Raw genomic sequence first — 9,174 nt, forward strand, 5'->3', positions numbered from 1 at the left:
ACTTGGAGGTAAGCGAAAGCGTGACTCTCCTTAAGAATGTAAGACTCAAAAGCCCCTAGATCCTCCCAGCTTTGTGCTCTTCACCACTCCCCCAAACCCTAGGTTGGAAGGATTCAAAAAACTAGGATGAAGAAAACCCAGTCCTCTAGCTAAGGTGACTAAAGAGGAGTGGAAGAACCCTGAAGCTCACGGCCGAGTGGTCCTTTCTGCTTTCTGCAGGGCAAGAATGGAATTACTAAGAGATTACCAAAGTTTCTTTCTCTTCCTTCCTTCCTTCTTTTTTTCTGTCTGCCTGCCTGTCCTTTTTTTTTTTTTTAAGCCCAGGACTCTCATACTATATGACTATATACTTTTTTTTGTTTGTTTGTTTGTTTGTTTGTTTTTCGAGACAGGGTTTCTCTGTGGCTTTGGAGCCTGTCCTGGAACTAGCTCTTGTAGACCAGGCTGGTCTCGAACTCACAGAGATCTGCCTGCCTCTGCCTCCTGAGTGCTGGGATTAAAGGCGTGCGCCACCACCGCCCGGCTATATACCTTTTAAAAAAAAAAAAAAAAATTTAGTTTGAAACCACATCTACCAAGTTTTTCTGGCTGGCCTAGAATTTGTGAGCCTCCTATCTCAGGCTCCCAAGCAGCTAGGATGACAGGTACTTTCTGCCACAGGGAGTGTGTAGGTACCTTTACATAACTGAAGAGGCTCAGGAGGAAAGCCCTGAGCCTGAGCCATAGCACAGCACCAGAGTTTGAATTCCAGATTGGCTGTGGGCCAGCTAGGCATCTGTCTCAGCTCCTAGTCCTTCATTTGTCAAATAAATTGAATGAAACCACCGACTACCTCAAAGGAGTAGACGAAACCATGGGGTAGGAATGTAGCTCAGTGATGGAGTGGGTGATGCCCCGCGTGTGCCTGCCTGGGTTTGATCTGCACCACTACAAAAATAAAACAGTGGTGGAGGTGGCGGGAGGCCCTGGTGCTCACAGATAAGCGCCAGGCAAACCAGGAATGTTAAACAGGCAGGGCTGTCTCTTCAAAGGGAGACCTGATTCCTTTCTGCCCGGAAGGCTGAGAGTGGAGGTAGTAATAACCACATGACCTTTGTGCTATCTGTTTGACTAAAACCACACCGGATCCTCTCCCAGACCCTTAAAGGTCACACAGTCAATTACAGAACCCATCTTTGGAGAGGGTCTAATGTACTCTTCACAAAGAGTTTCAGGGTGATCATGTCTTAAGCTTTGCTGTCTACATGGGATTGGGTTATCACTAGGGAACTTTTTTTCCAAATTGTGCCATGCTTAAATATGCCTGAAATAGACTACCCAATGTCAATATTAGACTCTCAAAGTTTGAACCAGTACCTGGCCACTGAGTCAGGTTGAATAAAACTTCCTTCTTGCCTCTGGCTGACCTCTGCTGGCTGCTGTGTTTTCAGAGAACCCCACAGTTTAGAGACGTGTCTGATATATATATATCAGGAAATAAAATATCATCAAGCCACTAGTCTGGGGATTTTTTAGAGCACTTATGACAGAAAGTAAAGAGAGGAATAGGGAACCCAATGACCCTTAGTCCATTTGGCCCAGTCAGGTGTCCAGGTGCCTACTCTGGGTTTCAGTAGAATATATATCCTTTTAACTATAATGAACTTCTCTCTTAAATATGTCCTTTGTGGTCTGTGAATTTCATTCTTGGAATCCACAAAATGAGAACCTGAAATCCACTGGGTCTGGGCGGCTTTGAAGGTCCTTGAGTTTCTGGAGTCCCAGCTCTCTGAGAAAAGTTCCGTTCTCAAAAACACGCCAATGTTCCTATATCCAAAAGTTTCAAGAAAAAATATGCACAGAATTTCTAAAGTTTTATTTCATTCTCTTGTTGTCCCTTGGGGGCATCACAAATGTTCCAACCACTTGAAATCACGAAGTAGAGAATAAAGATTTTTTTTTTAAAACAAAATTGGTCTTGTTGCCTTCACTTGGCCTTGGAACAGTGCTTGGAGCTTTCTTGCTCTTGTTACACCCCAGCTGTTTGGCAGATAGGAGCCAACCAGTACACTCTCCGTGAATGAATGCATATATAGCCAAGTCAATGTTATCTAGTACACTCTCCGTGAATGAATGCATATATAGCCAAGTCAATGTTATCTAGTACACTCTCCATGAATGAATGCATATATAGCCAAGTCAATGTTATCTAGTACACTCTCCGTGAATGAATGCATATATAGCCAAGTCAATGTTATCTAGTACACTCTCCGTGAATGAATGCATATATAGCCAAGTCAATGTTATCTAGTACACTCTCCGTGAATGAATGCATATATAGCCAAGTCAATGTTATCTAGCAACCTCCTAGTTTCACCCATACTAACCAGCCTATGTTTGGAATAGCTATGTGCAGATCCTGGAAAATAAAAGACATGGATGCAAATGAGCTTGCCCAGTGTTAATCACTCTGCCAAGGACTGGATCCATTACCCAGTTCCAGACAATGAGAAATATGGGACAACCTTCTAGTAACTTAGGTGAGAGAGTTCTCTTTTACATAGAGTCACATCTGAGGGAAATCCCTATTAGCCATTCCTGTCCTTGCCATGTGAAAACATATTTGAGTGGCAGCAGCCACCCTACAACCATGAGACGAGTGCCAAGAATGTCATAGAATCATGACTCAACTCAATGAAGCTGTTAAACCAAACCTGGAACAGCCCTATTCTCAAACTTCTAGTTACATGAAATCAATCCAGTCTTAGCTAACTGGTCACTAATTCTGTGTTCTCTTTCTTGCAGTTGAATATGGTCTCATGAAGACAATATTTGCCCATCAAGAAGGGTCTTCCACTATATTTATATATAAGAAGGTAGATCTTATACCTGTTAGAATATATATATATATATATATATATATACATATATATATATGTTAGATTTTGACTTTTACTTGTGTGTGTATGTGTGTGTGTGTATGTGTGTGTGTGTGTGTGTGTATGAATGAATGTTTCCATGTGGTAGGCACATGTGTGCATATGTGTGTGAAGGCCAGACGTTGATGCCGAGTCTCTTTCTTGAACTCTACATCTAATTTTAAAAAGCAGGGTCTCTCCCTGAACCCAGAGATTACAGATTCATCTTGTCTAGCTAGTAGCTCTGACTCAGGTATCCCCCTTTCTGCTTGCAGAGCGCTGCAACTTTTCTATGGTTGCTGGGACTCTGGTCTTCACCCTTGCACAGGAAGTACTTCAGGCACCCGAGTCATCTCCCCTGCTCAACTTTACTTACTTTAATGGGAATCTTTCATAATAATTGGTCATTATCTTGTCTCTCAGATTTTTCTGAGCATTTCATTGATCAATTCTTTGAGCAAAATCATTTGGGAGCACTAAAAACACAAAGCCTTGTAACTTCAGGCCAAGCCTTACCTTGATTAATCGCCATTACTGTCTGGAGCAAAGCTACCTTTGTCCTGAACAATGGTCATCAAGCGTGGGTACTTTCAGAACTCCTAGCAGCCAGGTCTCCCCAAGCCAATCAAATCTGGACCTCAGAGGAAAAACCACATGACAGGCCTCTTTTATGTCCCCCAGATGATTGTGGCTATGTTTGAAAATCAATGCCTTCAACCGGAGCTCTTAGAACTGACAGGCAAAAGTTCGCTGAAGACCATACAAGTCTCATTAAAGGTTCTTACCCAATAAGGTTAAAGTGGGGCCTATGATTCTGCATTCCAAGGAGGTGATTTGAGACCCACTTTTTTTTTTTTTTAAACTGGAAGGCTCTAGAATCCAGATCAGATAGTAGTCCATTCAAACCCTGGATCTCACCCACTGCAGAATCACAGGAAAAAGGGATCAGGATCAGAAAGTCAAGTGCAAGGTCTATGCGTGCCTGTCTCTGCTCTCCAGTGTAGATGTAGACTGAGTGGTCATTAATGCTTGCCCAGGATCAGTCAAGGGATGCTTCTCCAGGATGCTAGGTTTGCGACTTTTAAAACCGGAAAAGTCCCAGGCAAACCTAGACACAGTAACCCGTGGTCAGGAGGTTAAGAGAGTCACAGAGCAGCCTGGCCATGGACTTGTACACTCCAGTTCCTCTTTCCAGAAGCATCATGGGTCAGAAGAGTGCTAAGTAAGATGGCATGGATGTATAGTTAGGGGAAGAAATGTTGAGATGTGTGGCAACACCAATAAGAACCTAATGGATTCATGGATTTGGATAGGAGGTCGGTGATAACCAGGAAGATCCAGAGAACTTGGAAAATATCCAGGAATTAAATTAATGACATTTCAAGAATAAAGTTTAAGGGACTGCAGTTTTAAGTGTACGTCCCTATAAGGCCTGCTTATTGTCTGGCCAGGAGCAACTCATTGCCTCCTTCGTTGGCCTCAGTTTCTTCAGCTGAGTAATGGGATTTGAGATAGAAGCAGTGTAAGGGCCCCTGGCCCAGCTATTCCATTTCCAGTATGGATAATGTGCACCGGTTTAGAACGGAGCCTTTTCACTCCCACCAGCCTTCTGTTTCACGAGCAATCATCTCAGGGCTCCTAGGCTTCCTCAATACAGCGCTATTCCTTTTATTGGGGAACACTTCCCCCTGCTGTCCTCTGCTGCTCAAAGCAACAAAAACTGACAGCATTTTCTCTTTCCCTTTAAAGACTGTGGCATGTTTACAAAGCTAAATGAAACTCTATTTACAGATTCCGTCCTGTGGTTTCAAGTGGCTTCCTCCTTCTGCTCTTGTGTCCACCCGGGGAGCCCACTTCTCAACTTTCTGTTTTCTTTAGAGAGACAAAGAGTCTCCCCAGCCAGCCATTGCCGGATTCCTGTTAACCTTTCATTAAGCCTGCTGACAGCTGGCTTCAGCTCTTTGTGAGTTACTTCCACACATTCCCATTTAAATGTGTCCCACCTGGCTTCATTAAGGCTCTCGCCAGGTTCTCCACTGCTGCTTTCTCTGCAAATGCAAATTGGGTTCTGAGTCAATAACACAGGGACAAGGAAGATTGAGTTGCAAAGGGGGTGCAGTTAGAGAACAGTCAATACACTCAGATTGCCAGCGATTTTAGGAAACTGAAGTCCACTTAGGTCCAATGAAGGTCAAGGCAGGAGACGCAGTGCATGAAGCCACCAACTAAAGCCCTCACTGGAAAGCTCAGGGTAGAGGCCAGAGCATCCGATAACCCCAGCCCTTGGGAAATGGAGACAGGAAAACCAGGACTCCAAAGTCATCCTCAGCAACATAGCAAGCTCAAAGCCAGCATGGAACACACTAGACCCTATCTCGAAAAAGCAAAGCAAAACAAAAAGAGGGTCCTACAGGTTTGATTCAAGGCCTGGCTCTGCTGCAGGAGGTTGGACTACATGACCTTGAGTGAGTTCTTTTGTGTTTACGCTTTGGGATTCTGAACTCTGAATAAGGGGTAACAAGCAGCTTTGACGGATTGATGCCAGATGCAATGCTTGCCTTGAAACCCTTAGTTGAGTGTCCAGGATGCCGTTTAGACCTCGGATGATTGCATTACCTATTTCATTCCAAGGCCAAGGTTGGAAAGCTAGGCTGCTATAAATCCTCGGGGTTAGACTGTGGCCTTCCTCTATACACGTCAGCTGTACGAGCCACTTGTGGACATGAGAAACAGCAGGGTTCCAGCCCATCATTTTCACTTGGTGTGTTTTGTCTCCTTTAGATTTTAAACTCCTTAACACACACACACACACACACACACACACACCTCCATACTAACACAAAACGGATGCTAGAAGGTTGTTCGCACACAGCCACAAGTTTATCCTGACTACACAGAGGATGAAATAACCGCACCGATGCCCAGCTCTAATCAAGGAGTCTCACTACACTAAAGCAGTGTTGGATATGGAACCCAGGGCCTCGCCCATGCTAGTCAAATGCTCTACCACTCAGCTATATCCTGTCTGCTTTTAAATTAGCTCTCACTTTATTATCTACAGCTGGCCTCTCCTTGTCCTAACTCACGTCATATGTTTGTTTGCATGGGACACAGTTTAACTAACTGAAATTTTATGTCCTATTAGACATACGCACATTTTCGTCATCCACAACGGCCTTCAATTCCTCCACTTACTCCCTCGACTGCCTGGCTGCGGAGGTCATCAGTGTGTCATGTGACCCCAGGAGGCGCTCTATGTGGGTTTAAGAGCTGAAAGTCAGGAACCTCTGGCTTGTGCTGAGGAGAAATATCTCTGCCGGTCCATGGAAAAAAATGTTAGCAGGGAAAAAGCTGTAGCTGGTGGATCCTGGGAGAAAGATACTTCAAAAGTCAGGTGGATCGCCTGAGAGTTGAATCTACAGTAGGCAGGCCTGCTGATTCAGGAAGCTCCTAACCTCTGTTCATCCAGGCTTGCCACCACGTAGTCTGAGAGGGAGACCACGCCGGTTTGGAGCTATTACTCTGTAAGAGCTGGCTAAACCCCAGGCCATCAGGCTCTCCCGCAGAGTTTCTGGTTCAGCGGGTACAGGGTGAGGGCAGGAATCCACATTCCTAACAAGCTCAGTTGGTGTGGTGGCCACTGGCCTGAAGCACACAGCTTAGAAACAGCCAGGCAGCATTGGGGGGGGGGGGGGATGCTGTTCTCATGTTAAGACATGAGAACAGGCATGGTGGAGACATGCCTTTGCCCCCTTGACTGTGAATCCTTTTGGGCTGGTCAATCATCTGCTCAAGAGACCATCCTTTAGGAAAGCAGGTTCACAGAAAGCCATGTTAGAGAGAAGGGAGGAAACGTGATTCATTAACTAATGTGTTTTTTCTTTCCCTTCCCAGAGTTCCTCTGCCTTACTTACAGAGATGCAGCCAGGCACCTCCCTAAGTTTGCTCACTTCTCTGATTACCCCCAAATTGTAACTTTCCCTTTGCTTCTATCTCTGCCCTAAGCCCCATTTCCCTGTCACTTTAGGTTTCTCTCTTTCTTTAAAGTGCATCCCTCTATGAGACGGTCCGTCTATTGGGTGGCTGTCTTCTCTGTGTGTGGCTGGTCTGCATGCTGGCCTAACTCAAAGGCTTTACATCCTCCTTGTGTCTCCATCCTCTCTGTCTTCTTCCCCCAGATGACCATGGAGAGTCACAGCTTTCCTGCTTTAGAGCTTGGGAGTTTATTTACTTGTTAGTTTGTTTATTTCAAGAGAGAGTTTCTCTATGTAGCTTTGGCCGTCCTAGAACTCACTATGTAGACCAGGCTGGCCTCAGATTTACAGAGATCCACCTGCCTCTGCCTCCCAAGTGCTGGGATTAAAGATGTGTATCACCACACTTAGTGAGTTTTTCATATATATATGTATATATATATATACATATATATATGAAACATATATCTAAAACTCTAATAATATTATCTTTAAGCTTCTCTTTTAAGTACATTCTTAAATTATTTCATTAACTAGACTAAGAACTCTAAGACCCCAACTTCCCCAGTGACATTGGCAACTCTAGGGGGAATCACTCTCAAAATTCTGGTAAAAGCATTGAATACGTATTATAATTTCTAGGGGTCCTTAAAAAAAAATTCAGATTCTCCACTCATACCCTGGGCTACTCACTAAAGAATCTCTTCAGATCCAGGACCAAGAGATTCCTACTTGAAAAACTTCCCTCTTGATGCAAGATTCTCCTGAGGTGAGGTTAGGGATTACTAGGTGTTGGAGGAGACCTCTTGTTGGTTCCCAGCCACCCGTCTAGCATAGGCATAAAATAATCACACACAGTTCGAGGCCAGCCTGGTCTACAAGAGCTAGTTCCAGGACAGGCTCTAGAAACTACAGGGAAACCCTGTCTCGAAAAACCAAAAAAAAAAAAAAAAAAAAAAAAAAAATAATCACACAGAAACTGTATTAATTAAATCACTGCTTGGCCCATTAGTTCTAGCCTCTTATTGGCTAACTCTTACATTAATTTAACCCATTTCTATTAATCTGTATATCACCACATGGCCGTAGTTTACTGGGTAAAGTTCCCAGTGAATATCTCCTGTGGCTCCATGGTTTCTCTCTAAGTCCATCCTCTTTCTCCCAGCATACAACTTAGCTTTTCCTGCCTAGTTCTGTTCTGCCTTTGCCATAGGCTCAAAGCAGTTCCTTATTCATTAACCAATAAAAGCAACACATAGACAGAAGGACCTCCCACACCATCTAGGGTGGAGACGCCCAGAGGCCATTACTATATCTAAAATGCAGTGGGTGTACATGGCTCAGTCTGACTCAGGAATCTCAAGACCACTGTTGGGGAATGATTGAGACTAGGCATTGAGAATAGTTAAATGCTGTTTGGAACTCCCTCCTGTCTTCTTTCTAGTCAGACAAGATGATGACTGATGGTGCGAGAGGTTTTAGAAGATGGATAGGGAACGGGAGCAGGAGCTAGGATGGGAGGACGGGTACCACTGACTCACACAGTTTTAAAACTGATTACCTAGATTAAGTCATGTGGTCAAACTCTACTTTCCATGTGACAACACTGAGTCCCTGAACTTGACTTCAGACCTATTTCACACCTTAGTTTCTAAGTGATAGACTTCAGCAGCTTGAGCTAGCCTTAAGATGAACAAAAGGAAACAGAGGTCGTGTGGCTCTGTAGCTATTAGTTCCTGTTCCTTTTGTTCCATACAACAGGATGAACTGCAATGAACAAATGCCCCAGTGAGGCATGGGTTCTTACCAACGGGATCATGCCAGATCCAGTGACAAATCTCATGACTGCACCATGAGGCTAATTTTGTTTGCCTTGTGTGTATGTGTGTATGTGTTTTATTTCATGATTTATGTGTCTGTGCATGGTGCGTGCTATGGCACATGTGTGGACATCAGAAGACAACTTGCAAGAATAGGCCCTCTCCTTCCACCATATAGGTCCTAGAGATCAAACTTGGTAGCAAACTCCTCTCCCAGTTGATCCTTCTTACCGTCTCTGTTTGCCTCTACAAGTACTGTTCTTTAAAGGAGTAGAAATGCAAAGACAGGTTAGAGAGAGGACCATGGGCTTATTCCTTTAATGATACTTTTACCATGAGCATGAGGAAAGTCTGAGAAATGTCTTTCAGATCTAGCTCGCTTTCCACAGTAGCCATCCTGAAGCATCCTCGCTCAGACATACGTTTTCTTACATTCGCTCATTCAACAGCTATTTGCTTTTATTTCTCTCTCAGCGTTCCTCG

This window comes from Arvicola amphibius, chromosome 4, assembly GCF_903992535.2.
Source record: "Arvicola amphibius chromosome 4, mArvAmp1.2, whole genome shotgun sequence".
Classification (NCBI taxonomy): Eukaryota; Metazoa; Chordata; class Mammalia; order Rodentia; family Cricetidae; genus Arvicola; species Arvicola amphibius.